This window comes from Mus caroli, unplaced genomic scaffold (assembly GCF_978045245.1).
Source record: "Mus caroli unplaced genomic scaffold, Mus_caroli_1 scaffold_19, whole genome shotgun sequence".
Taxonomy (NCBI): domain Eukaryota; kingdom Metazoa; phylum Chordata; class Mammalia; order Rodentia; family Muridae; genus Mus; species Mus caroli.
This window is the reverse complement of record NW_028227274.1, coordinates 28,719,028-28,727,066: the sequence shown is the minus strand read 5'-3', so window position 1 is coordinate 28,727,066 and position 8,039 is coordinate 28,719,028. Positions and strand designations below refer to the sequence as shown.

The 8,039-nt window shown below is 40.0% G+C and overlaps 1 pseudogene; it reads left to right on the top strand.

Moving 5' to 3' along the window:
- Nucleotides 1-6,770: 6,770 nt before the first annotated feature.
- LOC110285045 (nucleophosmin pseudogene) lies at nucleotides 6,771-7,692 on the top strand (annotated as a pseudogene).
- The last annotated feature ends 347 nt before the right edge of the window (nucleotides 7,693-8,039 follow it).

The following is an 8,039-nucleotide window of genomic DNA, read 5'->3' as shown; positions in this document are numbered from 1 at the left end:
ATCTCAGAAGATGGAAAGATCTCCCATGCTCACAGATTGGCAGGATTAATATAGTAAAAATGGCCATTTTGCCAAAAGCAGTCTAGAGATTCAATGCCATCTTCATCAAAATTCCTAATCAATTCTTCATAGAGTTAGAAAGAGCAATTTTCAAATTCTTCTGGAATAACAAAATATCCAGGATAGTGAAAATATTCTCAACAATAAAAGAACTTTTGGTGGAATCATGATCCCTAACTTCAAGCTGTACTGCAGAGCAATTGTGATTAAAAACTGCACGGTACTGGTACAGCAACAGACAGGTAGATCAATGGAATAGAATTGAAGACCCAGCAATGAACCCACACACCTATGGTCACTTGATAAAGGAGCTAAAACCATCCAGTGGAAAAAAAGACAGCATTTTTACGAAACAGTGCTGGTTCAACTATTAGTTAGCATGTAGAAGAATGCAAATTGATCCATACTTATCTCCTGTACAAAGCTCAAATCCAAGTGGATCAAAAACCTACACATAAAAGCAGATACACTGAAACTAATAGAAAAGAAAGTGGGGAAGCACCTTGAGCACATGGACACATGGGGAAAATTTCTTGAACAGAACACCAATAGCTTATGCTCTAAGATCAAGAATTGACAAATGGGACCTCATAAAATTGGAAAGCTTTTGTAAGGCAAAGGACACTGTCAATAGGACAAACCAGCAACCAACAGATTGGGAAAAGATCTTTACCAATCTTATATCCGATAGAGGGCTAATATCCAATATATACAAAGAACAAAAGAAGCTAAACTCCAAGGAACCAAATAACCCTATTTAAAAAAAAATGGGGCAGAGCTAAACTGAGGAACACTGAATGGCTGAGAAGCACCTAAAGAAACATTCACCATTCTTAGTCATCAGGGAAATACAAATCAAAACAACCCTAAGATTATACCTCACACCAGTCAGAGTGGCTAAAATAAAAAACTCAGGTGACAGCAGATGCTGGCCAGGATGTGGAGAAAGTGGAGCACTCTTCCATTGCTGGTGGGACTGCAAGCTGGTACAACCACTCTGGAAATCAGTCTGGTGGTTCCTCAGAAAATTGGACATAGTAGTACTTGAGGACCCAGCAATATCACTCATGGGCATATACTAAGAAAATGCTCCAATATGTTAATAAGGACACATGCTCCACTATGGGACCAAGCCCGCTCAGTCAGCCAACTGGTTCTCCAGCGAGGGAGTGAAGATTAAAAAGAAAAAAAACAGACAACATAGTAGCGTGACCCCAGTCCATTCTGAGACTGAAGGCAAATTTTTATTTTCCAACCCACTTTTTATACCACTCTAATTACATGCAAGTATTTTGGGTAAGCAATGCAATAAGGAACAAAGCAGCAGTATGATAAGGAACTACCAACAAGCAGCAAGTCCCACGATTACTCCTACGATAGTTGTTAAAAAGGGCTTATCATAATGACCGAAATACTTGAGCCCACTTCCTCATCAAAAATCTTGCCTGGGGCCTAGTTCCACCCTAAGACTAAAATTCCTGCCTTATCCTACTTCCCTATCACAGCATAAAGTTAGATTCTTGCCCTATTCCTTATCTTGCCCTAAAGTCAGATTCCTGCCTGAGCTTACTTCCTTGTCCTAAGCAATGTCAGATTCCTGTCTGAAGCCCACTTCTTTGTCGTTAGCCAATGTCAGACTCCTGCCAAGCAGTACCCCAAAAGGATTTCCACAATTATGTTCATAGCAGCATTATTTTTAATAGCCAGAAGTTGGAAAGAACCCAGATGTCCCTCAACAGAGGAATGGATACAGAAGATGTGGTACATTTACACAATGGAGCACTGAAGGTGGACTCCAGAAAGTCAAATAACCACTCTGGAAATCAGTCTGGCGGTTCCTCAGAAAATTGGACATAGTACTACCGGAGGATCCAGCAATACCTCTCCTGGGCATATATCCAGAAGATGTCCCAACAGGTAAGAAGGACACCTGCTCCACTATGTTCATAGCAGCCTTATTTATAATAGCCAGAAGCTGGAAAGAACCCAGATGCCCCTCAACAGAGGAATGGATACAGAAATTATGGTACATTTACACAATGGAGTACTACTCAGCTATTAAAAAGAATGAATTTATGAAATTCCTAGCCAAATGGATGGACCTGGAGGGCATCATCTTGAGTGAGGTAACACAATCACAAAGGAACTCACACAATATGTATTCACTGATAAGTGGATATTAGCCCAAAACTTAGGATATCCAAGATATAAGATACAATTTGCTAAACGCATGAAACTCAAGAAGAATGAAGACCAAAATGTGGACACTGTGCCCCTTCTTAGAATTGGGAACAAAACACCCATGGAAGGAGTTACAGAGACAAAGCTTGGAGCCGTGATGAAAGGATGGACCATTTAGAGACTGCCGTATCCAGGGATCCATCCCATAATCAGCTTCTAAACGCTGACACCATTGCATACGCTAGCAAGATTTTGCTGAAAGGACCCAAAGATAGCTGTCTCTTGTGAGACTATGCAGGGGCCTAGCAAACACAGGAGTGGATGCTCACAGTCAGCTATTGGATGTATCACAGGGCTCCCAATCGAGAAGCTAGAGAAAGTACCCAAGGAGCTAAAGGGATCTGCAACCCTATAGTTGGAACAACATTATGAACTAACCAGTACCCCGGAGCTCTTGTCTCTAGCTGCATATGTATCGAACGATGGCCTATTCGGCCATCACTGGAAAGAGAGGCCCATTGGACTTGCAAACTTTATATGCCCCAATATAGGGGAATGCCAGGGCCAAAAGAATGGGAATGGGTGGGTAGGGAAGTGGGGGGCGCTATGGGGGACTTTTGGGATAGCATTGGAAATGTAATTGAGGAAAATATGTAATAAAAATATTAAAAATTAAAAAAAATACTCAGCTATTAAAAGGAATGAATTTATGAAATTCTTAGGCAAATGAATGGAACTAGAAAATATCATCCTAAGTGAGGTAACCCAATCACAAAAGAACACACATGGTATGCAGTCACTGATAAGTGGATATTAACCCAGAAACTCAGAATATCCAAGATACAATTCACAGACCACATGAAGCTCAAGAATAAAGAAGCCCAAAGTGTGAATACTTTGGTCCTTCTTAGAAGGGGGAACAAAATACTCATGGAAGGAGTTACAGAAACAAAGTGTGGAGCAGAGACTGAAGGAACAGCTATCCAGAGACTGCCCTACTTTGGGATCCATCCCATATACAGTCACCAAACCCAGACACTATTGTGGATACCAACAAGCACTTGCTTACAGAAGCCTGATATAGATGTCTCCTGAGAGGCTCTGTTCCTGACAAATACAGAGGTGGATGCTCTCAGCCATCCATTGGACTGAGCACAGGGTCCCCAGTGGAGGAGCTAGAGAAAGGACCCAAGGAGCTGAAGTGGTTTGCAACCCCATTGAGGAACAACAATTTGAACCAACCAGTACGCCCAGAGCTCCCTGGGACTAAACCACCAATCAAAGAGTATACAGGGAGGGACCCATGACTCCAGCTGCATATGTAGCAGAGGATGGCCTAGTAACACATCAATGGGAGAAGAGGCCCTTGGTCTTGTGAAGGCTCTATGCCCCAGTGTAGGGGAATGCCTGGGCCAGGAAGTGGGAGTCATGGGGTTGGTAAGCAGGGGGAGTGTGGACGGGATAGGGGTTTTTTGGAGGGGAAACCAGGAAAGGGGATAACATTTGAAATGTAAATAAAGAAAATATCTAATTAAAAAATACAGCTTTGATTTTATTGTAAAATAGTTATTTGCTAAGGACCTGTAGTTGCTGGTCCAGTACAGAGAACCCCAAGTTCTTACTTTATCAATGCTACAGATCAGCACAAAGCATTTTCCTCATGAGCCTTCTGTTCAAAATCTCATTTGTATTTCTCCCGAGTCATTCCAGATCAGAGCTTGTTGTCTTTCTAGTGTCTTAGCTACTTTAATCTTAAGTCAGTTACAATTTATCAGTCTACTTCATATTTCTCACCTTGTCCATTTTTTGATAACTTTCATCTCTGAAAACGTTCATCTCTTTGCAAAGTAGATTCATGTAACAGGGAAGACAGATGTTAGAACTCCCTAGTTCATATGCCGTACTTAGCTCAGGAAACCATTTTGAAAACATACTACACTATCAGGATTTAGTACTTCACTCTTGCTGTTTGCTGACAGTTTTTATAAGTACAAAACTTGGCTGTCAGATGGATAGTCTTGCTTTTTAATTTTTGAAATTTTATGTTTATATTTTGCCTAAGTGCATATTTGTTCTACAGGGGTGTGCCTGCTGTCTGTAGAGGTTAAAGGAGATTCTTAGATACCCTGGAACTAGAAATATTGATGGCTGTGGGCTCCCAAGTAGGTTCTGGAATCTGAACCCTGGTCCTTTTGCAAGAACAATTAAGTGCTCTTAACTGCCGAGTCATCTATCTAGGCCCAAACTGATAATGTTTTATGTCTCCTCAATTAAGAATCAGTTTATTAAACAAATGGCTCACAGGTTTCTTACAATGTGAAACTCTTCATACCTCACCACTGACTTCTCCAAGTTAACCCACCTATCATGTTGCATATATGTATTTATGAAGTCTTTTTTTTTTCCATATCAACCACTGTCTCCACTAAACTAGCAACCCCTGTATGCATTCAAAGCTTCCCTTTGCCCTGCTCTACTCCCCCCTCCCAGATTTGCATCATTCACAGCTAATTGGATCACTAACATTAGCATCTCTCTCTAGTTCTCTGTGCTGAGGATTTACTTTCATGCTATCTTACTTCCCTTGACGATTATTCTAAAGCATTGCTGATGGCTGGCTAGTCTAAATCACAGCTCTGATTTTGATCATAATTAACAAGCATAAGACAAAAACCTGTGTCCGTTAATAAACTGATTGATTTACAAATGACTTCTTTAAATCCAATTTCTAATTTTCTATGGAACTTTGAACTGAAATTCTGTTACTTTTAACAAATATCCTGAGCCAAGATTTTCTGCAGCAATAACAATCCATTCAGGTTTATTTGTTAAAGCTAGAAGCTATTACACCTAACATAATTTTCTGGATTTTTCCATGATACCAGTTCACACTGAGACATACAAAATTCCTTCAATGAAAATATATAGAATAATTATAATAGAGTAGAATGTGTTTTTAAAGTAGATGATTAGGTTTTACTTTTAGGAGACCTCTTAGAAGGTGCATAGATCCTTTTTTCTTAACCTTCTTTGGATCCAGAAGGGAAACTGAATATACAGATTTAGAGCCCTTTATATGACATGTCTCCTCATCACCTTGAGCTATTTGTCTTAGTGTGCATCCTTTTTAGTGGTTCCAGATTCCTTCCCCTGCTTCTTGTAGCATTTTTAGTGATGACTCTGACCTACTTAAACATTTGGGTCCTGTTTAGGGTTTCTATTCCTGCACAAACATCATGACCAAGAAGCAAGTTGGGGAGGAAAGGGTTTATTCAGCTTACTCTTCCACATTGCTGTTCATCACCAAAGGAAGTCAGGACTGGAACTCAAGCAGGTCAGGAAGCAGGAGCTGATGCAGAGGCCATGGAGGGATGTTCCTTACTGGCTTGCTTCCCCTAGCTTGCTCAGCCTGCTCTCTTATAGAACCAAGACTACCAGCCCAGAGGTGGCACCACCCACAAGGGGACCTCCCCCTTGATCACCAATTAAGAGAATGCCTTACATCTGGATCTCCTGGAGGCATTTCCCCAACTGAAGCTCCTTTCTCTGTGATAACTCCAGCCTGTGTGAAGTTGACAAAAACTAGCCAGTACAGATGGGATTCAGCTCAGAAGGCTCTAGTAGAATCTCAGAAAGGAAATGATAACGGTAACTGAAATTCTTGTAAGAGCTTCTCAAGCAGTTCACATTATTTTAATTCATAATTATTTCTTCTATGTTTGTGCCACCCTGATTTGTATATATATGCATATATATATATATACACACACTATATATATATATATATATATACATATACATACATACATATACAATATATATATGTGGGTTGTGTGTGTCTTAGGATAACTATTGCTATGATAAAACACCATGACCAAAAGCAATTTGGGAAGGAAAGGGTTTATTTCATTAACAGTTCCATATATCAGTTCATCATTAAAGGTGGTGGTGGTGGTGGGGACTTACATAGGGCAGGAACCTGGGGGCAGGAGCTGATGGAGAAACCATGGAGGATGGATGGTATTTACTGATTTGCTCCCTATGGCTTCCCCAGACTGCTTTCTTATAGAACCCAGATCCACCAGCCCAGAATAGCTCCACCACAATCTCCCATTGATCACTAACTGAGAACACACCTTACAGTTGCATCTTTTGAAGCCTTTTTCTCAATTGAGATTTCCTACTCACTCTACTCTAGCTCTGTCAAGATGATTTGAAAGTAGCCAGTATAGCTGACCCATCGTCAATTTGACAAACAAACACACCAATTTCTTTCCATTTCTCAATTATCTCTGGCATGGAATGTTAATATTTATATCACATAAAAAACATAAATAACTTAAAAAGTCTCCCACAGTCCTTACAAATTCCAACAGATTAAATGTTTCCTTTAAAATATCTCATCTCTTTAAAAATCCAAAAATCTATTTTAAAACTTAGAAGTCCCTTTCCTTGGTGTGATTCTCTCCTGCGTGTCTGTTCTGTGGAACAGTAGGCAGTTTTCCGTCCGGCTTCTCCCACACAGAAGTGCGCGCCTCCACCTCATGGAAGACTCATTGGGTATGGACATGAGCCCTCTTAGGCCTGAGAACTACCCTTTTGGTTGTGAACTAAAGGTTGACAAAATGAAAATGAGCACCAGTTATCATTAAGAACTGTCAGTTTAGGAGCAGGGGCAAAGGATGAATTACACATCGTAGAGGCAGAAGCAATGAACTATGAAGGCGGTCCAATTAAAGTAACACTGGCAACTTTGGAAATGTCTGTACAACCAACAGTTTCCCTTGGGAGCTTCAAAATTACACCAAGGTTGAAGTGTGGTTCAGGACCTGTGCACATTAGTAGACAGCACCTAGTAGCTGTAGAGGAAGATGCAGAGTCTGAAGATGAAGATGAGGAGGATGTAAAAAACTCTTAGGCATGTTTGGAAAGCCATCTGCTCCTGGAGGTGGTAACAAGGATCCACAGAAAAAAGTAAAACTTGATGAAGATGATGAAGAGGATGGAGAAGAAGATGATGATGATGACGAAGACGATGATGATTTTGATGCAGAGGAAACTGAAGAAAAGGTTCCAGTGAAGAAATACCCCAGCCAAAAATGCACAAAAATCAAAGCAAAATGGAAAAGACTTAAAACCATCAATACCAAGACCTTCAAAAAAAAAAAAAAAGAAAAAAGTCAAGAGTTCTTCAAAAAACAGGAAAAAACTCCTAAAATACTAAAAGGACCTAGTTCTTTAGAAGATATTAAGGCAAAATGCAAGCAAGTATAGAAAGAGGTGGTTCTCTTCCCAAAGTGGAAGCCAAGTTCATTATTTATGTGAAGGATTGCTTCCAGATGACTGACCAGGAGGCTATTCAAGATCTCTGGCAGTGGAGGAAGTCTCCTTAAGAAAATGCTTTAAGCAGTTTGAAATATTCTTGTCTTACTTCATTTCTGTAATAGTTGATATCTGACTGTCCTTTTTATAATGCAAAGTGAGAACTCTCCCTACTGTGTTTGTTGTCCAGGTTCAATTGCCAAGAATGTGTTGTCTAAAATGCCTGTTTAGTTTTCAAGGCTGGAACTCCACCCTTTACTTGGTTTTATGTATGCATGGAATGTTAGGATAGGACATAGTCATAGTGGTGGTCAGATGTGGAAATGGCAGTGAGACAAAAATATACATGTGAAATAAACTCAGTCTTTTAATAAAGTAAAATAAAAAAAGTTAAAAGTCTTTTAGATGGGGGAACCTTGCAAAAATCAAAATTAAGTTAAATACAATGTCCAAGAGGGAAGAGCTAGGGCACAGAC